The 23,895-nt window shown below is 43.4% G+C and overlaps 1 protein-coding gene across 1 annotated transcript in view; it reads left to right on the forward strand.

Annotated features, from left to right (window-relative positions):
* ELFN1 (extracellular leucine rich repeat and fibronectin type III domain containing 1) overlaps nt 1–23,895 on the forward strand; it is an 802,098-nt gene that overhangs the window by 404,527 nt on the left and 373,676 nt on the right. Inside the window, exon 3 of the mRNA XM_086940611.1 lies at nt 18,116–18,287. The gene's annotated coding sequence lies outside the window, so the exon portion shown is untranslated. The remainder of the gene's footprint in view (nt 1–18,115; nt 18,288–23,895) is intronic.

The raw sequence follows: 23,895 nt of genomic DNA on the forward strand, positions 1-23,895 counted from the left end.
GAAGAGTGCATTTTAGCTGTGTTGTTGATTTGAGGTAGGAACAATAGCTCTTCACCAAAGATGAAGCCTGTCGGGCATGGTGACAGTAACGGAACCGGTGGAATGATGGATGTGGAGTCAAAAGACAAGGGAAGCCGACAAAGAGGATCTTCGTATTCAAACGGAGGCATCACAGTGGGTTGCGGACATCTGACCTCGAGGGAAGACGGGGACATTTATTACTGTTAAAAATGTAAATATTATATACACATAAAATGATTTATAAGAATATTTAAGTCTTGCACATGATCATTATTGAGAAGATAAATAAACTGCTGGAAGGATATATATATAACCAAGCATATTAGCAGAGGCTGGCCCTTTAAGAAGTTGAATGATGCACAACAATTGGCACAATCATTTGTGTCCCTCCTTGTCTCGTTTTGCAGTATTTTTCTCTTACTGCCCAATACTGCTTTTTCCCATGAGACATTTCATGTTGAGCGCCATTTATTTCCCCCCTGCACTCATCCTTCCTAAAATCAATTTTCAAGTTAGTGTGTGCTCTTTCTTTGGTGGCCGGATGCTGTTGGTGGCAAAGGGTCAATGCTCCACCCACCCAGGTCCAGTTTACGTAGTCAATTCTGGGGCAGCCATTTTGTGTTGGGCATGCTGCCATTTAAAAATATCTTCTTTATCATTCTACTGGAATGAATGTGACTTTGGAGAAACATTTGTCAATGGTTAGGTTGTGTTTTTTGTGCCTAAACATAATTCTCACTAAACTTTAATATGTCTGTGACTAGATGTCTCTCCTAACCTCTTCCTCGTTGCTAGTGCCTATGCCATTGTATCATCCCTACAATTTATCAAATGGGTTGGACTGGACGGTATTAATGTAGCCCACTCCACTTAGCAAATTCAGGCAGATCCATTTGCGGTGTTTCCTGCGCTCTGTTATTCTTTGCCGTGGTGTGGTATCAATGCCGGCCAAGTCTCTTGCACATTGCCGTATTGTACCGCCTCTCTGGGACTTCTTACCTCTAATTGATGTATGAAATGGAGAATAAAGGAATCCAGCTAAGTGCGTAAAGTGGGAACTGATTACCAGAGAGAATTCAGCCAAAGTTGGTAATTGACTGGATATTAGGATGGCAAATCGTCTGATATCCCTCGAAGACTGATTCACGCGAGCCATTTCTTAAGGAAAAAAGCACAATGGGTAAATGTTAGATTGGAAACCGGCAATAAATTAATGAAATGTATTACATTGTGGGCAGATTTACATTTTGGGATTAAACTAAATGACCAGCCTATTTTATTTTGCTCTTGGCTCTTTCAATTATAAATTGTCTAAAAGCTTTGAGGAACAATCAGCCTCAGTGTAATAGGAAAGAAAAAAGAATAAGCTTACAAAATCAGGTAAAATTAATTCAAAAGATTTTACCTGAATATTTCCGGCATAAAGGTACCTGCTGGAGAGAGCGGAACTGTATTTCTTTTTCCGGCAATGGAGAAATTAGAACATAAAAAAGGCCTGACACCCCCACACTTTTAACCATATCTATCTCTAAGGCACGGCCAGTGACCACCGACCCTATAACTTCTTAACTAGTCGTTCACTTTGCCACTTTTTCAGCTAATGGGAGGATTGACACGAGCTAAGATGATTCCTAGAAAATACTTTGTATAATCACCAGCCTAGTTTTGCAGTGAATGACAGAGGCCGAGCAACTCCAAGTGGGTTTGGAGAACTTCCCTCAGAACACTTCCGGGGTTAAATGATTAATTTCACTGCAAACCTTCCTTCTCCAAATTTCATGAACTTTTACAGACAAAATTGCACAGAATTTTTGCCAATAGGTGACTGTGTCAGGGGGAGACATTTTCAGTTCGAATCAATGTTCTGCTGGTATGTTTCATGTTTTTTGAACATGAGTTATGTGCCTTTGGACTCAATTTTAACCCGAGATACCAGAAAGAACACTTGGTGAAAATTTGCAGTCTCGTGTAATGTTTGTGAACTTTGAGAGAAACAAAATCATGATTTTGCACAGCTCTAGTGAAAATTGATATGTTGCACCTTACTGGAATCTAATTACCATTTCCAGATGGGATAATGACAAATGAATATGGGGTGTAACATAACGTGTATTTTGTGAAGCGCGCATTCACCCAGAAGGGCATCTTGGCGAATCACAGATAACCCTCTGTTAACTCACACATTCTTTCTTTTAGGTAGCACACTGAAATAAACAAAAGGAGCCACGAAACTGTCTATTAAAACTCAAAGGGACACATGCATCAATGTAGGCTTTTGCGATTTCTTAATTGTGAGTATTAAGGAGTCGCAATTAAGGAATCACAAAAGCCTATGCATGTGGGAATCGCTATAAAATGAGCGATTCCCAAACATTCCTTAATTGCGACTTGCAAACTGTGAGTTGCAATTAAGGAATGCCTTCCGATTCATTCCTATGGGCCTACAGACCCATAGGAATGAATGGGAGATTGCATGCGCAATTTGCGAGTACCACTAGGTACTCGCACATTTTGCATGCAATTTCAAGGGTGCAAGGGTGTCAAAAAGACACCCTGTTGCACCCCTGAAATTGAACTGTGCACACATGTTGCGCACACACACGCCCCAAAGGCATGTGTGTGTGTAACCTACAACTTTGACAAATGCACTTTAGTGCATTTTTCAAAGTTTTGCAAATTACCATCAAGTTCAAATTGAAGGTGATTTGCACCCCCTATTAGCAAAATCGCTATTTGCGATTTCATAATGCATTAGATTTAAGGAATCACAATTTGTGATTCCTTAAATGCAATCGCAATTTAAGAAATCGCAATTAATTGCAATTTCTTACATTGCGGGAGCCTTTCTGTTTCATGCATCGCAGAGGCCCTTTTTGCGGGCGCAAACGGACGATTTTTGCGAATCGCACCGTTTGCGCTTGCAAAAAAGGTTGATGCATGTGCCTTTAAGTAAATAAATATGTTAGCTCAAAAGCCATAGATTTTGCAGCCACTTTAGAAGAGAATCGTAGAAAATATTCAGATTCAGCAAGATCTAGGGGTGTAGAAAAGTGTGCAGTATTTTTCCTTGCAAAGTATTTGTAATTCTTGCAATAACTACAAAAACTATGGGAAGTGTTCATATTGTGCAAGTGGTGCATGGATTTCACATGAAAATCGGTACCTTCATAAGCATATTGTGCACCAGTGTGATATGTGTTGAGTCACTCACCAAGCAAAGTATGTTTTGGAATAAACAATTCTCTTGTGATTTCTTTTTCAGTTTAAGAAATGTTTATTTGTTTAAAGAAAGTACAGTACAAAGATAATATAATAGTACAGTAGAACCAAATGATATACATGTGATGCATATGAAAAAGCAGTAAAATAATGGTTCATTTGTAAAAGAAGAAATGAGAAGATAGAAGAGATAGAAAGAGAGGAAGAGAAGAGAGGGGAAAGAAAGAAGAGGAAAGAAGAAAGGGTAAGAGAGAATAAGGGAAGAAGAAAAACAGTAGATAAATAGGTCCAGAAATCAGAGAGAAGGGGGTGATGAGAGATAATTGGAGAAGGGGAGCCAAAGGAGATCAGATTTAACTTTAGAGGAGACAGAAGAGGAGGAAGCAATAGAAATCCTATGCTCATCACAAACAAAGTTCCGCCAAGTAAGAACAGATAATTTGGAATTATCCTTCCAACAAGAAAGAATTACTTTAAACGCAAAGCGCAAGATCTCGCGAGAAAAGCTAAGCAGTGTCGGCATGGAAAATGCGGCCAACTAATATTTGCAAGAGAAAACTACGCGTGTGCGTAGACATTGGTTAAGCATTAAACTCCATAAACAACGAGTATGTCAACAATCAGGAAATCTTCGAGACTACACTTGCTCAATAAGAAAATTGCACACTGCATTGTGCCCAGAAGCATTATTTCCGTGCAGCAGCAAGCCTTTCATGTTCCTCGTCACTCCCGGCTATCATTATGGATTTTGTGACAAAAAACTATTGAGCCGAAGAAGCTAAGAAAGTAGCACCTTCTCCCCAGGCTTCTAACAATAAAAGGAGGGCCCCTCCAACCAGGATAATGAGGCAGGAACAGGGGAAATGCAAAATGCAACCAAAAACACACAACCTGCCTACTCTGATAGACAGCAATGATGTAACTCATATATTATCTAAGGGGCTAAAAAGTCACAACTGAGCCTTGCGCTTCAAAAAGACTCATGCAACTCTGATAATTTTATATATGAAAAAATATCAATTTATTCAAAAATGTCTACTTACCTTCTCCCAAGTCTACCTGGATTGTCCCATTTGTCCCTTTTAGCAAGGCCCGTCCACTGAACCGTGACCTCATCATCACAGAAAAAAAGACTTCAACCGTTCTGACATCAAACATTTCTCAATTTTCCGATATTTCCATTGGAGCCCAACCAGTGGGGCAACTTCAGCCCTCGAGCTCCAGGGGGTCCCTCTTGGTCTGAGAGCTCCTGACTGGGTCAGCGAGGGGGGTCCTCCATGCACTTTGGGGGGGGGGGGCTCAAGTTTTGTTTCGCCATGGAGTCCAAGGTGCCTTATGTGCTAGCCTCTCCACCCCAGGAAAATGTTTTTGGGCGTTTTTTTGCAACAATTTATTATTGCTATTTTAGTAAATCAGCACACCCAGTACACAGGACAGTACATAGCAGAAATAAAGTACACTTTTTAGCAGAGGTACAGTACAGCAAACATTCTCTCGACCTCCAGACCTGAAGACGTAAACCAATCCAAGTGAGGAAGGATGGGTGAAGGTGGCCTCACGGCCTCATACAGTGCGGGGCATAGGCCAGCAACCGTGCAGCTTGGCTGACCAGTATCCAGTTTAGGAGTCGGTAATCACCAATCACCGCTGGGGTGGAGGGAACATTTTTATTTTATTTTTAATAAGGTTTACAGGGAACGGAACCAGAATGAAGCGTCTGGGTCCAGGTTATTATTGTTACCCACTGCGCACATGGTTGTGAAAACTATTGTGTTGGAAAATAAAGTTTTAAAAGTTCACCTTCTTTTCACTGTGAGAGAAAACGTTGGGCCACCTTCCTGAGGGGTGAAAAAAATATTTAATAAAAAAAATATACTCTTGGTTATGAGCTGAAAAAGGTTTCAATGATGCTACATGCAAAGGCTTTCCACTTAACAGTTTCGTGGAAACGGCCTACCAAAGTGCTTCACTCTGTCAGCTCAGGACTGCTTTTCGTGATTGAGACATCCTCTGTTTTTAACGTTCAGAGCTGGAAATGGACTGCTAGTAATGCCCTGGTTACTACTGGTAATCTTCATTACTCCGAGTCCCAGTCTTCCTCTCCACAGTATAGTTTCCCATTCCTCCCTTCCCTGTTATGTATGGCTTCATGCAGTGGTTTGCTTTGGTTACAGGTGGAGCTCTGGGTGCACTTACATTTTATAGTGTAATTGACCATATTGGTGGAATGGGGAACTAGTGTGCTAACTTTTTCTCAGTAGTTTCTGCAGAGAGACAGACTGCCTCATTACGATGTTGGATGGTCAGCATTCTGACACACTCGGTGTCGGAAACATTTCCGACCGAATCGTATTTGGGAGTCCGATCGACCAATTACGATGCTTCCAACACCATTCGGTCAGACTCCCTTTGACTTTAAAAGGAGCAGGTGTTCCGACTGACAACACGGGCTCCCATTGAAGAAAGGGGTAGTTGCGGAAAACCTTGCACTCTGTGTCGGGCACCTCATGGTGCCTGCCACATCATGCATTGTTGTAAAGAAGGGACCCATGGGTACCCCCACAGGCCACAACCAGAGGCCTCCAGGTTTGAGGGGCCTGCTACGGGCCCCCAAAGTTGGTTTCCGACAGCCGATCCATGTCAGATCAACTGATTCGGAAAGGCTGTCCAAATCCAACATCGTAATCCGTCGGTCAGAAACACAGTCCATAAATCTGTATGCGTTGGCTCCAACTGACTCAGTTTCTCCAAATGCTCTTCGGAACCGAGTCAGAACCGAGTCGGAAGGTCCGAACAGTTTCCGACTATCATAATCGGTCCATCGGATGAGTTTCCAATTCGGTCGGAAATGCGGGTTCCGACACAGATTTGGACAAAAAGAATGCTGTTCGGAGCCTTTCTGACCGACATCGTAATGAGGCCCTAAATCTCATTGTGTTATTATTGTGGTGAGGAAGACAGAGGAGAAGGTAATGTCAATTCAGGCATGGAAATAACTTCTTTCTATAACAGAATGTTTCTTTGTGTATGTTTAAAAGCAGATACCACATAGGGCCTGATACACTGCTTTGGGGTCCCAGAGCCTGTGATTCATAAATTCTCAAAGGTTATAACTAAAAGACCAGAATTAGCAATACTGCAAAGTCACATTTCTTACCAGCAATGTCTTCCTGACCAACAATGTTCATTTTGCAACTCCTTGAGATTCGCATGGAGGTGGGGAGGGCATGAAAGAGGCATCACCCTTATAAATCACAGACACATTTAGCAATATTTTATTTTTGCAATTGAAGTTGTGAATCATCTGTACCATGCTGTCTTTGCTAAGGAGGTGATATTGATTTTGCAAACAGGAAGCTGTCATGAGGGACAAATGGCACTTTGTGAATGTAGGGTTTGGCAGTGGGAGAGCAACTAAAAGTACAGGATACTTTCACATGCACCCTTTACCCATCGGATCATGCCTTTTAAAAAAATGTTATTTTATCCCCTGTCCCTTTATAAGTTTAAAAAATGTAACTTTATGTTTTATAGGTGTTATGTTGTAGGCATCTGCCTGGGGCAAAACTTGGGTCTTCTCTAGAAAATGGCTACAGTGACATCATAATGATTCCATGGGTTGTAATGTAAGTAAGGCAAATTGTCCCCATGTCCCCTTAGTTGGTTGGTGAAATGCAGTCATAAATAAGGTCCAGTTGGTCCCTCAAAACCCTGGGCACCAGTGCCACTGCACCTGCTGCACTAATGAAAACTAAACACCTCAATGGCCAGATAATGTGGGAAACAATGCCGCTTTGAAGATTTTAAAACAGTTAAATCTGTATTTTGCTTTTTGAATTGTAATTTGATAAGAACAGTCTGTGTTTCAATAAAGTTTTCATTTAGATTCAAAGTTGACTACTTTAAAATATATATATCGTTCAACTTTTGCCTCTTGTGCTCCTTTTGCTAAAGATTTGTAGAGAATTTTCAATTCTGTGTGCAGAGAAAGAAGTGAAGATTTTTCGTCTTTAATTAAAAATTGTTCGTCAAGACAGGGCTCTCTGCTATAGGAACAATAGCGGGGCAGTGGGCATCCAGATGATGCCGCTAAACCAACATAGCGATAATCATCTCTAGTTGTTGGTAATATGCCCCAAGATTCCTGCAAACCACATTTCTCTCCAAGCGCATTGATTCTCGTTTCTTTGACAAACAAACCCAAAACAAGCAACTACTGTGCTCATCTGCTTTACATCTTATTGCAGTAATGCACCAGCTATAAGAAACGCTGCTATGTTGGCTACAAAACAAGCCAATATTGGCAACGAAAATCCAACACTGGCATTTTAGGCAACGCCTTTTGGCATTACTCTATTGCCAAATTGGGCAGAACATTTCTGAAACACAATTCCTGCACAGGCATTGAAGCAAACAAAACCTTCCTTCAGCCCTGATAACATAGAAGATTTTTTCTAATGTTTGCAATTTTTAATCCCACAAAACGTCCTCTATAAACACCCAGAGAAAGACTATTTAGCAAGCTGTGTGTCATCTTGAGTTGAAAACAAAAGAAAGACTATTTTGCAAGCTGAATGTCATCTTGAGATGAAAACAAAAGAAAGACTATTTAGCAAGCTGTGTGTCATCTTGAGTTGAAAACAAAAGAAAGACTATTTAGCAAGCTGAATGTAATCTTGAGATGAAAACAAAAGAAAGACTGTTTAGCAAGCTGTGTGTCATCTTGTGATGCAAAAAACGACTGATAACCGCCCCAGTAACCCTGTGAAAATGTACCAGTCATGCAAGCAAGCATCACAGGAGTCAGTACAAAGCCGATGAAAGGAGAGCAGGTTGGAAGGGCTTGCGGGTAAGTCGTGAGTGGTGAAAACACAGTCCTTTCCCAGTCCAGAGGCTTGTTTCTTGGCAGTGAGAAGGACGCCTCTCAATCTCTCTCTGACACTTCCCTGGAAGGAGAAGAAAGTGCCATCAGGCATCCAGGCCAAGACAACAAGGCAAGCACTGTGCGCGGTGCAAAGGAACCGCATTCCACACAAGATCACAAGACCAAGAGGTGGGAGCAGGACATGAGATGGACGCGTTGCCATGAGGCCCTCACAAAGCCGGCCAAGATTCTGTATAATGGAGTGAGGTACTTACAAGTGCAAGTGCTAACCCTTGACAAGTGCGACAAGTGACCTCATCTGGTCACCGCTCTGCATTTTGTTACTGTGCAATCTATTCTATGGGGCCTCTTAGCGCTTCGACAAAGGCCCTGCATTCATGGACTAGATGAATAGTTCCTAGACCCTGTTTTAAGTCTGGCCGGGTCTGGACAGTGCTCCAAGCCTGAAAAGATTGGAGGAACCTTGCCCTGGAAGAAAGTTCCAAGATTTACACCACTTATGTAACCGCTTAACCTAGTCTTCGCCAACAGGCACAGTCAACTGTTATACACCATTAAAATGATCAGGTGTGCTCAATCTCGGTCATCCACACATTCCATGCAAACAAAATGGCCAGGTGTATTTTACTGATTGGATATTACGGATCTGTCTTAACGATATAAATCTTTAGTCGCGAAAAGGGTCATTTGTGGGTGCATATGATGGATGCAGAGGTAGCTATGTTTAGTTTTGTAAAAATAAACACTCAAGTAAATAAGTGCAGGAGCCAGAGTGTTTCTTAAGAGCGTTCCACCAGTGATACCAAATGCTAGGTTTGCTGAATAACAAGGCTGCCTAGTTGTGATACCACCTCATGCCCCCTTCTTCCACCACCCGACATTTCCAGCCTTTATTTCACTCTTGCATATTCTTTTTAATTCCAAGGTGCTCATTTCCTTAAAACATCTCCAAGGAGAAGGGGGCAGCAGTGTATGTAAGTGACAGATAAACTGTGCATAAGGTCAAGAATGGGTGCCCCATTAGTAGCTATTACTTCAGAATGTATTCAATCAGAATAAATATCTAACTGGTCTAATCTCTGTTGTATTGTTGTTCCATATCTTTGGGGCTTAGTCTGGGAAGGATTTGGACAAGGCTACTTTTTGTTAAATCAATGGATCTCTGAGCACAAAGTAGTTTTGACACAGAGCATTTTCTTCCTAGTGTGGAGGTAAATTTGCTAGGCAGAGAGTTAGTTGCATTTAGTATTCCCCCTAATCTAGGCTGATTTGAAGGCACACCATGCCTCATTAGGTGTTAGACCTAGCATCCTTGGTGTGGTTCTCCTAACTTTTTGCCTTCAACCCTCCTGTTTTGCTGACTTTGTTTTTGCTGGCTTTAAGACTGCACACTTTACCACTGCTGACAAGGGCTAAAGTGATTGTGCTCCCTGCTTTAAACATGGGGAAGAGATTTATACCTAATTGGCATATTTAATGTACTTATAAGTTCCTAATAAAGTGGTACCACATGTGCCCAGGTCCTGTAAATTTAGTGCTACTGGTGTAGCACAGATTGTGCCCCCTACTTAAGTAGCTCTTTAAACATGTCTGCCATTGCAGCCTATTTGTGCAGTTGTAAACTGTCATTTTGGTCTGGCAAAATAAACCTTTTGTCAGGGCTAAACAATTGTTTTTAATACATATAAGTCACCCCTAGGGAAGAGTGCAATGTATTTGAAAAGTTGGAAATGTACTTTTAAGTTTTCAGTGTCCTAGCAGTGAAAAACTCTTAACTCTGAGATTGAACTTGCGGGCTGATCTAAGCTTTTTCTATTCCCCGAGTTCCTTCAGACTAGCTGTGTCCCATCCACTGAACTCCGCTCCAACTCTAGTCTGTTCAAAAGACTCCAAAACTCACACTGTCCCCCCCACCTACCTGCTCGGCACTAGCTCAGTCTCATCTCTCGCTTCTTAAGTCCCTTAAATCTCTTTTTGCACCTGACCCCCTGTGCTGGTACTGCTACTAAACAAAGCTTGGTTAGATCACTCTGATACCAAATGTACCGTTTTTATGTGTGTCCCAGTTCTCCCCTTCGTCTCCGCGCTTTCCGTCTGCACTGGTCCTTTGATGCTCGGCTCAGTCTTCTGATGTCTGTCCATCATCCGCGTCTCCTTTCTAGACATGCCGAAGCTCTTGGAGCTCCATCCCAAATCAATACTCGTCTTCTGATGTCTAATTCATCTGTTTTGTGGCAGGTCCCAGGTTTGTTTGCACTCCCCAGAGCCTAGTTAATTGTTCTGCAATCTGTCCCAGGTCGGCTTCATGTCCTTGAAGTCTGATTTGCTATTCCGATATATGCCCGGATCCTTGATGCTGGTCCCCTACCGATCTGAATTCCCAAATGCCTGATTCAGTTTTCTGATGTTTGGATTTAATGTGCGCCGATAAATCTTTCTGATGTATAGCCTGTGTCATTACTTTAATGTCTAATGCCTCAATATCTCCCGCGCCGTCTGTCGCACATATATACCCATCATGTTAAGTGGAGAGGGGATGGCTTTGTTGTGTTGCTCCAAAACCGGTGAAAACAGTAAGTGGCTACCTGTTTTCAGAATGGATAGCCGTGCATCTACTATCCTTGAAACATCATTTCACTGGGTACAGTTGTACTATACAAGACATGTCTCTATTCTACCTCATGCAATGTAAAGCGCTCTGATACCCAAGGGTCTTGTTCGCGCTATACAAAACTCTTTAAATAAATAAATAAACTATGGCAGCCCGGGAACCCAATGCCATACCATCTGGAGTATTCTTCTTAATTTTAGACGGGAGTTGAAAACGTGGCTTTTTACTGCATCAGATTTCTGGTAAGATTCCTGTTCACTGTCCGATCATTGGTCAGCGCCAGGACACCGTCTGGTAACAGTGCGCTTTACAAATCTCCATAACATTAACATACACCGCAACAATGCAACTCTATTGCCCAACTCTAACGACCAGCTGTCAATGACCGTACATTTGAAACATTTTACACTGAAAAAGAGAGGCAATAACCAAACCTGTGTATATAAACAATCAGTCCAATATACGACCAGTAGATCCTTTTTGTGTTTAAAATACAATATTGTTTTTGTTTCTAGTCCAACTCTATTGTATTTTAAACAGTTTCTGGAGACTGATGTATATGTTTGTTGTTGTATTAAATGTGTGTTTTTCATTTAGCAAACGTTTTGATTGTTTTCGTGCTAAGGTCTTTGGAATGGCCTAGATGGTGGCCGTTTAATGTCTGATCAAGGTGTATGTCTTTTTTAATGTTTAAATGTGATTTTCTTTGTGCTTGTGACTTGTTACATATTTGGCTTTTGCATGTTTGCAGCCCTGAGGAAGCCTTTGTCGAGGTGAAACACGTTGGGTGTGCTATCGTTTTTTGGATGAAGAACCTGAATAAAAAGATAAAACACATACAAAAGGATATGCTGGTCCTATATTGGACTGTTTGTTTATATACACATTGTTTGGGTGTTGCATCCTTGCTACGGCAATGAATGCAAGATTGGGTCACATTACCCCATGTTATTTTCGTGCACTGGCTTATGCTGCACTAAAATTGTCTGTTTCAAATGATATGCATTATTTCCATTTAATTAAGCTAGATACCTTCTTTTGTGTGGAGTGCATATGTGTGGCTTTTCACTCATAAATCTGGATAACCTGTACATGTTTGCCGCGTCTGCAACAGTTCTAAGTCTCACACAAACTTGTGGCAGGATTCAGGAGACCCCCAACCAAATTCAGATTTTTTGGACATCAGTTCTCTGCAGTGAAGGAGAGGCCCTTCTATGGAAGTGTGTTTTTTTTTGTAATTTGTATGCACTGCACGGTAACCTAGATCAAAAAAGGACATGCAAGCTTTTAGGTGTGGCGTTAGCTAGGACCTTTTGATTGTACGTAAATTATACATGTCATACTTACATTTAGTGGCCTGCTGTTCTGGTATTCACATTTTTCTTTCACCCACTAAAGCATACAGCATGGGTCAGCCCACTTCAGCTATTGGCTATCTTCATTGTGACTGACAGTATTCTGCTCTTTCACAAAGAGCCAATCAACACCAAAAGTAGCTCCCTTCAGTGACAGGCCACAATGACAAAATGGGCCTTTTGAGACCAAAACATATCTTAGCGTTGACGTTGGTAATGAAGTATCTTTATCTGATTATTAATTAATAATCATAAAAATACAAGTTAAAAATTAAAAGCATAAACATAACAAATCAAATCTCACAAAGATAAAAATAGAGATAAAAGTCATTACACTAACCGGTATGGCTTTATAAAACCCAATTAAAACATATATGAACACAGTATAGGTCTAATTCATACAACTGTTATTTACATGATACGACAAAGTGCAAGGTTCAGATACAGGGCATTTAAAAAAAATGAAAACAGGACTGCAGTTATAATGGAACGACCAGCAAGCATCTGAAGATAGAGAAATGCAGGCCTTTTTTTGATTGAAAAAAACAACCTTGACTTTAAAATGGATAACAGTTATCTTCTGAGAGAGAATTCATACCTTTTATAAAACAAGATTAAATGTTCAAAAGTCTGTAATGAACTATAGTCACAGGGGCAGGCTAAGATGGACTTGGGGTCATATTGCCCATAAGAGAAACATAACATATGTCGTATTGCGCCCAGTCGAAATTTAGAGACTAGTGATCTCTCACAAGGATTTCCGACTGGAGCAAAGTAAGGCTTGAGTCCATCACAAGTCTGGATGACCTTATAGACTCTCATGGTGTCGACTTTTCCAAAGCCGTGGATTCCCTGTTTTCAATGGCCTGTTTTAAAAACAGCTCTCTGATCTTCCTCCCATCCCTTTTAGTGATGAGCTGGGGGGCGTGGTACAATTCAGGACATCCCAACTTAGGGACCGATTAGGATGGCGGTGAATCCGTATCCTCAGGGCCGGCGGAAGTCACCGCCGGCCTTGAGGATGCGGATTCACCGCCGCGGACATTGCAAACACCCACCGCCACATTAGGATGGAGGTGGGATCAGCAGCGGACGGCAAATCCGTCCGCCGCTGATCAGCGGTGTATGCACGCAAATAGGGTGGCGGTGTCTGCAAGACACCGCCAGCCATATTAGGATGCAGGCGGAAACATGCTTTTCCACGGCGGAAAAGCCGCACGTCGGAAAAGCATGTGGTCTTTTGTGTTTGAGGGCCCGTTGCGGGCCCCCAGGGTGTTGGGGGTGGGGGGTGCACATGGGGGGTACCTACGGTAACCGCCTGCTTTGGCATGCAATAGGTGGGAGGCACCACACGGTGCCTGCCAAGTTGTGCATGCCAAAGTTAAACATGCATATTTTAAATTCAAAGCAGCACCCGCCGCAATATAAAATATAGGAGATGTGACCACCAGGGTGGCGGTCACATCCTAATTGCTATGGAGGGACCGCCGCTGCCCCTGCGGTCGGTCCCTCCCCCTCGGGGGTGGCGGACGAACGCAAGTCCGTCCGCCATCCTAATCGACCACATAGTACCTGAATTTTTAATATAAGACAGCCACGGGATTTTGTGCCTGTGGTCACAATCCAAACAGTCCTGAATCACCTCCCTGTTAAAAGTTGTATGTTCCCCAGTCCATACTGATACCCAGAGAAGCAGTGGGGCTAATTTGACATGATCTTCAACATATCCCATATCCCAGATCCAGTTCTTTAAGGAGAAAAGAACTTGGGCTAGCCGTACCTACCCCAAGCAATTCTTACAGAACCGATTCTCCTCCTACTGTAATCTTGGGTTTTTAGAATAGCCCCATATAGCAGCACCATACGTAAGAACCGGCAAACATTTCATTCTGTAGATTTGTTGCAAAGGGATTAATGCCTTGGTTTCTATCGTTAGCAAAAACTTAAAAAGGGCACCACACGCTTGATTAAATCCCTGCCTTCTAACAGTCAGACAGGGAGACCAATTATTATGTTGGCCGAAGGTAATACCCAACTATGGAAAGGCACTGACCCTTGAGATAACCTTCCCTTTGATAGCAAGGGGCCTCGTCTTAGAGGACTGCCTCCCACAAACCATGTAATTGGTTTTAGCAATATTAGTGTCTAAGTCAATCTCGTCCATAAATTTAATGAACAGGTCCAGCAGACCCCAAAGACTGTTCGAGGTATGGGATAACAAAACTGCATCATCTGTATATAGCAGGAATGGAACAAAAGCGGTACTCACCTTAAGCATATCTTTCCCATTTAATATAGACAATTATTCATGCCGTTGATATATAGCAAAAATGAAAGAGGTGCCAAGACGCACTCTTGCCTAACTGCTCGGGGAAGATTTAAGCATTCCGTGCATTCCCCTCCTGTCCGTACCGAACAGCAACAGAAATATCTGTATGCAGAGCTCTTAAAAAATCAGCCAATAGGATCCACATCTCTGACTGATCCACCCGGTTGACGGCACTGCTTAAGTCCATAATCGCTAAATAGACAGTACCTTGCTTAGCTACAACATATTTCCCTAACATCAGATTTAGGTTTAGACTTTGCTCCAATGTGCCCCTACCTTCCCTAAAACCATACTGGACTGGACTAAGGATAATAATGAGCTTCGCCCACTCATCTGTTCGGTTCAGAATAGTTTTGGCTGCCACTTTAGCAATCGAATTTAGCAGAGAGATAGGCCTATAACAGCTTGGGTCCTGTCTATTTCGTTTTTTAGTTTTAAATTTGTTTTATTGGTTTCGAAAATAATGACAGACAATGCATTGCAGTAGAAAGGCATCATGTAAGGGAAGCATCCGAGACAGACATATAAGACTTCTCCACAAATCGAATTGCAAGCAAGGTACATGAGCCAAATTATGAATGAGCTGCAGAAATCATATATGCCAAGTATAGCAGAGACGTACAACTTTGAAAACAAAACCCTCAAACTCCCACCCCCCCAACTCCCCCCCACCCCAGCCGGTGTGCCAAAATAGAAAAACAAACGTTAAGCCACCCGTAAGGGGTATAGTTTGGCCCATCAAGAGGTCATGGAGGAGCTTCAGGGATTTCTGTGAGGCGCAGTAAGCGGAAATATCTGGGACATGTGATCTCATTGAATTTGGCGGAGAGGAGAACTTGTACGATTGTAGCAACTTTCAGTGACTTGGGGATGCCGTCGATAGCCACTGCATTAAGGACGTTCGTAATTAGCAGGGCCCAAAAAGGAATGTTCAACTTATATAGGTCCATAGGGACCCCGTTGGGGCCAAGATCTTTGTTGGAAGGGCTGACTCGGATTGCAGAGATGACCTACTCCAGCTCGAACCTAATATCCAATGGGAACTTAGGTGCTACTTCATCACTGTCCATTGGCCCACTAGAGTCCATTGAGTAGATTTTACTAAAATGAGTCAAACACTGTTCTGGGTATATATGGTTTCCTATGTCCTCAGGAGAACCTGGAGGCAATTGTTTCCCCTTAACAATCTCCCAGAACCCTTTAGTGACTCCCATTTCACAGGTGTACATCAGACGGTACCATGCCTCTTCTTTCGGAGTGTTTCCTCTCCTTAACAGCGAGCCTATATTGGACTGTAGCAAGAGAAATATCCTCTTGAATCCTTGGCCGGACGTTAAGGGCCTCTCTTAATCTCTGGTTAGCCACTCTACATTTATCATCAAATCACCTATTTTTTTCCGGTCTTTTGGTACCAGAAAGATGGTGCATAATCTGCTTAGCTGAGTTACTTAAGGAGTGAAATTCTTCCAAGACCCCCGCTGGGGTGGGGGGAATCTCCTATGAGTAGAGAAGCCATAAGCAAATTCTGGTTTGCCCCAATAAAGAAATTAAACTGAGTGGAAATCAAGATACTGCGCCATTTAATTCTGAGCCCGGTTCATTTTTGCTCAAATCACCTATGGGCACTAAGGTATAAACAAAAATAGGATTATGGTCCTTAGAGCAGGTATCCGAAACTCCCCCTGCTTGTACTACTTTCCCCAGGCCAGGGGCCTAAAGATAAATACACAGCCAATTACGGACCCTTTTCCCCGTACAACAAAAGTTGGCTTTTGGTCAAACGTTTGCCCCTCCATAGACCCCAAATTAAGAAGACTGGTCTGCCCCAGAGCTTTAATCAATTTCCGACCCCTTTCATCAGTCTCAAGAAAACAGAAGGGGTGAGGGATCATCTCTCCCAAAAGAATCAGAATCATCAAATATCCGCCCTATCTTGGCATTAAAATCCCCACCTAACATCAAGCTAAAATGTTTCAGTTTAGAAAAGCTCTAACCTCTAATACAGAAATCACTGTGAACAGTGACTTCATTAGGCAGCCATTGCTGTACACAGAACTATAAAAATAATAACTAAACAAAACTACAATTTCAATATACCTCCACCCACAGAACCTGCCCCCCCCCCATGCCTCGCAGGGAAAGCCGCACCTTTAAGCATTTTTGAGGTATGAATCAGGGTAGCTACCCCCTCCCCCCTCCTCCCCCCTTGGGCTCACTGCCCTCTAACAGCTTTGGCTGGTTACACAAAAGCACTCACACCTATCTAAAAAAAAACAATTCCAGCGCCTACGTTTCCTGCAATGTTATCACTTCATACTGGGTAATTAAATTAAACTATTTTGGATCTGACAGTTTAGATTTAATTCCTGCAATATTCCAAATATAATGATTTTTTTTAGCCGAGAGGTTGGCAGGCAACACATATCTATTAGCTTAAACAATGCTTGTTTTAAATGATCTATGGGGCAGACTAAGCCACCCAGGCCAGTCAAGCATCTGCCTCCATCTCCTCCGCAGGCACGACATACTATCACACCTGCAGCTAAAGTCTTTTTATAGATATAATAGTCTGTCTTTTATGTCGTTGATGTGGAAGGCCATAGAGAGCTGACAGGTGTCACAGGAGAGATTCCAGGGAAATGATGCACTGCTCTGTGAGGGCTTGCCCTTCCCACATGACATTTTAGAAAAATAATAAATACAAACTCATCTGTGTAAAGTCAACAACAACACCTGAAAATATGGGTGATTTTGGGTTTGGACATCATTTCGACCCCAAAGACATAGTGAGTAAAAAAGGGAAACTATTGACTATAATGTGCAGGGGAACAGATGCATTCCCTATGATAATCGCCACAGTTACTACCTGTTATTATTAATTTGTATTATGCACAGTGCACTTTGCAGATGTATCTCTTAGGGAGTGAGAGATACAGGGAGCATGGGAGCTGTCTGCATAGGCCTTGGGAAGGTGGGAGTATGTAAGGGCAACAGGAGGAGTGAAGGACAGGGCAACAGTGAGGCCCTGGCTATGACCGGCAGAACTTCAGTTTTTCAAAGGTCTTCCTCTTATTTGACCACTTTCTTTTATAGTTCCTAATCTATGAGTTGTGCAAAATTTTGATTTCCCCTGCACCGTTATGTGCAGTTGCCATTGTGGGGTATTTTGCAAACATTTCCTTGCAAAATCATTTTCTCAAGATTAATATAGAAAATCTTTGCAACTTCATAAATCAAATGTATCTGTTACTACTGTTTACTTTTTTTTGTCACTTGCAGCTTTTTTCCTTATCCTTATTTAACCTTTTCCTGCTGGGTCTTCCCAAAAGGACTAATCAGGAACACGGTTTCTTTCACAGGGCTTATTTTAGAGTAACACCCTCCCATTTCTGCAAGAATTTATAAAACAAGTAGCTACATTTTCTCCACCATTCTATCACTGCAGTGAAAGCAGTTCCTACAGTGAGCTCTCCTCCTGAATTTGCATCCCCTGCTGAAATTGACCAATTTTCCACTCAACTCCAAACCATGCCCATAGTGTGGCATATGGAGCGACCATGTTAACATAATAAATTAAGTAAACCACGCCTATATCTTTTCATATGCGTACGTCCAAGAAACTACATATTTGCTATTGTTTGCTCACCTTTACCTGCTAATATTGACATGTTCTTATTTGTCTTCTCTTTATCCAGCTCAGGTGCTGAGCTCCATGCCTGATCCCAGTTGCCTCCTTCAGCCGTGTACAATGAGTCCAAGGGAAACAGCAGCGGGTGATCCAGCCGCATTCCACAGCTCTGAGAGGACCAGCTCTTTAAATGGCAGACATCTAATGTCAAGACGTAATGTCCAGTGATCGACACACAGGTAGGAAGATCCCGTAGTACTCGCCTTGCATCAGGCAGCAACAGTGTGCCATAAGCTGGCTCTAATTGATCAACCTTCACAAATGGCAGATGAAAAGCAATGAAATCATAAGAGACCTGAGAAAAGTTATGCCTGAATCAGGGACTATGATGATGATGATGCTCCAAATTGTTGGCAACGATATCTGAAAAGTTCTTTATCCATGCGTATATTTGTTAAGATTAGAACGGGTTCACTTTAAAGATTGAGAGGCTTAAATTAACATCACTGAGGACAAAGTTGGCCATGAAATTAGAATGTGATTTAGTTGAGTGATATGGGCCCTGTACAAAGAAGGATCCCACCTGTAGAATCAAACTGCTTCTTTATTGTCATACGGATGATGTAGACCAGGGTTCTCCAAAGTCGGTCTTGGAGGGCAAGCTCCATGCCTGAGTTTTAGCATATCCCCATTTAGATAAATGTCGTCATCTTAAAAATCTGGCATGGATCCGGCCATCCTCGACCGACTTTGGAGAACACTGCTGTGGACTATATACAATTCACAACCAAACAGGAGCCTAGTCAAGAAGCATTGAAAGGTAGCATACTCTGGTCTCCCGACTGGTGGCCTCTGGACTTAGGACCTGTACCCTCCCCAAAACTGATAGTCAAAAATCTGGGTGTGAAATTGGATCAAAACTTAACCCTAAAAGAACACGCAAACGTGATCGCTGGAGCCTGTTTCCGCACCATTGGCCTGCTCAGACGAGTTTTCCCTCTCTTACCGGACACCTACAGAAAGACCCTTGTGCAGACCCTGGTCATAAGTCGATTAGACTATTGTAACGGGCTCCTGATACAAGCTAACGAGGATGCCATCAATCGACTACAGGTGGTCCAGAACACGGCGGCCAGACTGATTCTGAATGCCCCCTCAAGAACATCTTCCAGACCCCTGTTGAGAGAACTTCACTGGCTCCCTATACGCCAACGTGTCAAATTTAAGATCTGCTGTACTGTCCATAAGTGCCTGTTTGGAAACTGCCCCAACTACTTAACCCAAAAACTACAGTATTACAAACCGGACCGAGATCTGCGGTCAAGCAATCAACTTCTGCTAAAACCCCCTCTTATCAAAAAGGCCAGACAAGGCGGCCGAGCTTTCTCCTTAGTGGGACCGACCTTGTGGAACAACTTGCCCCTTAGCCTTAGACAGATCACTAATCATTTATCATTTAGAAACAGGCTAAAAACCAACTTGTTTGCAGAAGAATAATCTACTGTAGTTCCACCACTGTAACCTTTAGCTCATCTGCAATGTCCCTGTTTTTCACCATCTTAGCGAGCAAAGCGCGGAGATACCCCGTACGGGGTCGATTCTTGCGCTATACAAGAAATTAAATAAATAAATAAATAAATGTGTAGCCGTGTTGGTGCAATATTGATGCAACTCTGATTTCAGACACCCATCTATTCAATGACCAGGACACATGAATAAGGGGTGGGAAATATCCACTATCCTTTTCATCTGTAGTACTCATGTAGGAAGTCCTCAATAGCTAACCCTAGTAAGACACTGTCTGGATCCTAGCTCTTAATCCTTATTTACCCTCCACCCCGTTGTACCACAGACTCAGTGTTCTGTCCATCCAGCCAGAGAGAGTGCTCTGCCCTGTTCACCATCTTTGTAGTCTTAGGCGCAAGGACATGCTCAGGGCTGCTGCAGCGTCCTGAATCAGTGATCCTTGAATGCAGGCCTTGTCCATCCATGCCTGGATCCCTAAGAAGCAGAGACCTCTTGGTCACCTGCAGATCTAGCATGTAGTTGAAGATGCTGCTCAAAGCAATGATATCAATCGACTTTTTTATAGTAGCCTCAAGCATTCTGGAGCAGTTGACAGTTCGCAAAGGTTTCTCTTTTCTGGACTAACCTCTGAACTTTTTATGTTACATTTTGTTACATGTTATGCTGTGTTACTGGTTCCAGAATGGTGCACATCTGTCATTGGTATGGCCCCATAGTGCTTTCAGTTGGTTGAACAGTGTCCAGGTTAATGTTGACTGCATTACTTGTTGCTGGGTGTGACACCAGAGAGCATGAGTGTGAGTTTCAGGCTAGAGTTGATATAGTGGCCCATTGCCAAGTTGTTTGTAACCTGAATTGCTCTTTGATGCACCTTTCCCAAGAAAGCTGTGATAGGAATATAAAGTACACAGCTCAGTTCTTATTTTCAGTAGTTTCGGCTCCATGACCGTTCCATAGCCCTTCAGCAGCAGCTAGGAGGCTGTTGAGTGACTAAGGGTGGGTGCAATGGGGCAGGTCTTGTAAGTCAACAAAGGTCAAAAAGTGTGTGGCGTCACAGGGGCGGCCTTAGGCATGTGCAAGCTGTGCACCTGCACAGGGCCACCAAACCCCAGGGGCCACCACGCCAATATATATCCTTAATATAATAATCCTCTGAAGATGGATACATATTTGCGTGGCGGCCCCTGGCAGGGATTTGGCGGCCTCCGGCTCTGTTCCACTTCCAAACACCCTGTCCCCCCTCTTTACTGGCCTCTACGCTCCGCCCCGTCCGGAACTCCTCTTCCGGGGCCCCCCACCTACGCTCCCTGCCCAGGGCCACCATGAGCCTTTTTTGCTACCCCTAACTTTTTGATGAATTGACAACCATGGCCCCCTGCATCAAAATACAGAATGAAATGAGTGTTTAGTGTAGTAAGTCGCCCATGTAATCTCATCCTTTGAGAGCCTGAACAAGATCACACAGCTTCCACAGGAATTGTGCAAACCTTAAACCCTACCAGCATGAATGACTAGCAAAGGTATGTTTCAGGAGAGATCACACACACCAAAGGCATTGACAAGGAGAAATTGACCACCCCTCTGATCTCTAACAAATGTAGACATTCACAGCAGGAATGATGTGAAATGTGCTGTGATATGTTCTGTGGTGCACAACAGGCACCAGTGTGGCATTGTGGACCTCAAACCATCCAAACAGATTGCTGACAGAATGGTGTGTTCCTGCTTTGGTGGGGGGGGGGGGGGGGGTTGGAATATCTCCTAAGTATGAAGATTAATTTGATGTTCTGAGTGAAGGAATGAATTTCAACTTCCTATATTGGCTCTGGAGTTCGGTCACAGATCTTAGAAGACACGTGGGTGGGACAGAACACGATTCATGGAATATGTGGCTCTGTTTATTGGTAAACACAAGGAGATGATGGACGGAGCACTGAAACGTTTCAGACACTCACCCCCAGTCACAAATCTGTCCATGGGTATTGTGTACTGTACGCGTCTTAAAATGGAGCCCGCCATGTTTTCCTTGAGTAAAGAAACACAAAGCTGCACTGGAACCCTTACTGCATCATCTGAATTTGATGCATCGAACACTGAATTACCTGGATCTAGCCTCTTTATTTCCACACATTTACCCTTGCCTTCTCCACTGCTCCATGCACATACATATGTCTTCTTGGCGTGATCTAGTGCTACGTTCTCCCATTACACAATCTAGAGATATTTCGATTATTTTTGCAAAGCTTTAAGGGACCTAATGCTCAAGAATGCTTGGTAAACCTATGTTGCACTAGGGTTGTGCCTCTAGAGTATCCTTGCCTAGATGCATCCCAGTTTTTCAATTTGTGCATGTCGGATACATTTGCATTCAGTTAATCTGAATGACACTCATTTAGATAGGCGGTGTTTTTCTTAAAAACGTGGCATAGATTAGGCCTTCCTGGACTTGCATTGAACACCCATGTAGTAGGCTTTTTACCTTTTGTACCATAGCCTATTGTTTACAAAGTTATTTAGATAGCGGGCTGCATTTTATGTATGTGTTGGACGTTCCTGGACCTTCACAAAAGGATGTCCCCCCTGCAGATTGTAAAGAAGGGCAGGACTGGACTGGCCATAGTGCGCATCAGGCGTTTCCCTGGTAGGCTCGAAGGGTGGGGGCCGGTTTTGCAGTGGTGGGGGCCTGTTTTGTTACTGGGGGCCGGTTTTGCAGCGTTGCTGCAATATCGGCCCCCAGTAACAAAAGCAGCAGTGCTTCGTACTTGCACCAACCCCCACGCCCAACGCCGGGGCCTCCCCCAAAAAAATTCCCAGGGCTCCTTTGGGTTCCCAGTTTAGCCCTGAAGAAGGGTCCCCGACTCTCCTGGATCGCACAGATATTGGGATATTGGCCTTGAGCTCAATGATGGAGCCCCTGAAGAGGTGTGCCCCTATGCACTGCAGGGGCTACAGAGGCGTGCATTACGCTCCTGACACTACCCTGTAATGGGTTTGTTTTGTAGCATAGGGACTTGGGTTCCATGCCACTACATGTGCGTGAGTTAGGGTCTGCATGTAGTATAAGTGGGAGCTGCTGGCGGTTTGTAATTTTGTTGTCGTCTGCACTGGTTCGAGGGCTGTCCATGGGCTGTACCTTCTCCCCATGCTCACTAGGGGTGTTATTGTGTATCTCAATCAATCAATCCATCAGGATTTTTAAAGCGTGGCTAATCACCTGATAAGGTATCTGGGCGCTTGCAGTTCCTGGAGGCTTATGCGAACAGCCAGGTCATGAGGGCCATTTCAGATTTCCAGAAATGAGGTTAAGGTCAGGAGGTGCGTGGAGAGGCTGTTATGGGTCTTTTCAGCGGTGTGGGAGAATGAGAAACAGCATCCTCCACTTCAGCTGGGGGCATGGGCGAGTGAAAGCAAGGTTAAGCGTAGTCTTCTCGGTGGTTGGTGGAAGTTCAGGCGGTGGTTAATGTAGGCAGGTCCTTAGTTGTTCGGAACATTGTGTGCGTGGTTCAGCAACTTGAATTGGCCTCTCTTCTGTATGGGACGAGAGGAGTTTCCTGAGGTGGGGTGTGATGTGGGTTCATTGGGGAAGGCTGAGGATGAGTCTGGCTGTATCTATGCACCCAGCTACGGTATCCATACAAAGGCTTCCAGGAGGAGGATGCACAGTTTCTTGCTGCATTGTGCGATGAATCATGCCAAGACAGCAGATGCAACGTAGAAAGTTTATGAGCAGGAATATCAATCAAAAAGAGCAGGCGCATGCGGTGGCTGCCAATGCGCTGCGTCACACTTGTGCCATGGTCAGAAATTAAAAGGAAAACATGGGTTAGAGCCAGTGTTCCTTGGCAAAGCAGCTGCTTTATTTAGAGGCTACGATTTTTGGGGAAGAATGTCTCATGGATGTCATTTCAACAAAATGCCAGTGAGAGAGGAAGTAATGTTACCAGGGCTGGACCAAAAAGCAGCCTTGGGCAAAAATGCTCAAACTAGCCCTGCTCCTTTCCCTTCCTTGTTCTGTCTCTCTCTTGCCACCCATCCATTCCTGCTCTCTCCTTTACAACTCTCCTTTTAATCCCCAACCCACCCCCAGATTGCTCGCCTCTTCCTCATTCTCTCTCTTTCGCTTGAATCCCCTGTGCCTGCTGCAATTCATTTCGTGAAGCTGGGAAAAGTGATTGGGGCACCAGCTGCTGCTATGGGCTTGATTATCTTTAAAACCGGTCTCCAATGGCTCAAGCCACCGGGGAAATGCCCGGTGGAATTAAAGGCCAATCCATTGTGGGATCTCACGCAACTTTCACACCTCCTCTTCCTCCCCTTGAA

The sequence above is a fragment of the Lissotriton vulgaris genome, chromosome 10 (genome assembly GCF_964263255.1).
Source record: "Lissotriton vulgaris chromosome 10, aLisVul1.2, whole genome shotgun sequence".
NCBI lineage: Eukaryota > Metazoa > Chordata > Amphibia > Caudata > Salamandridae > Lissotriton > Lissotriton vulgaris.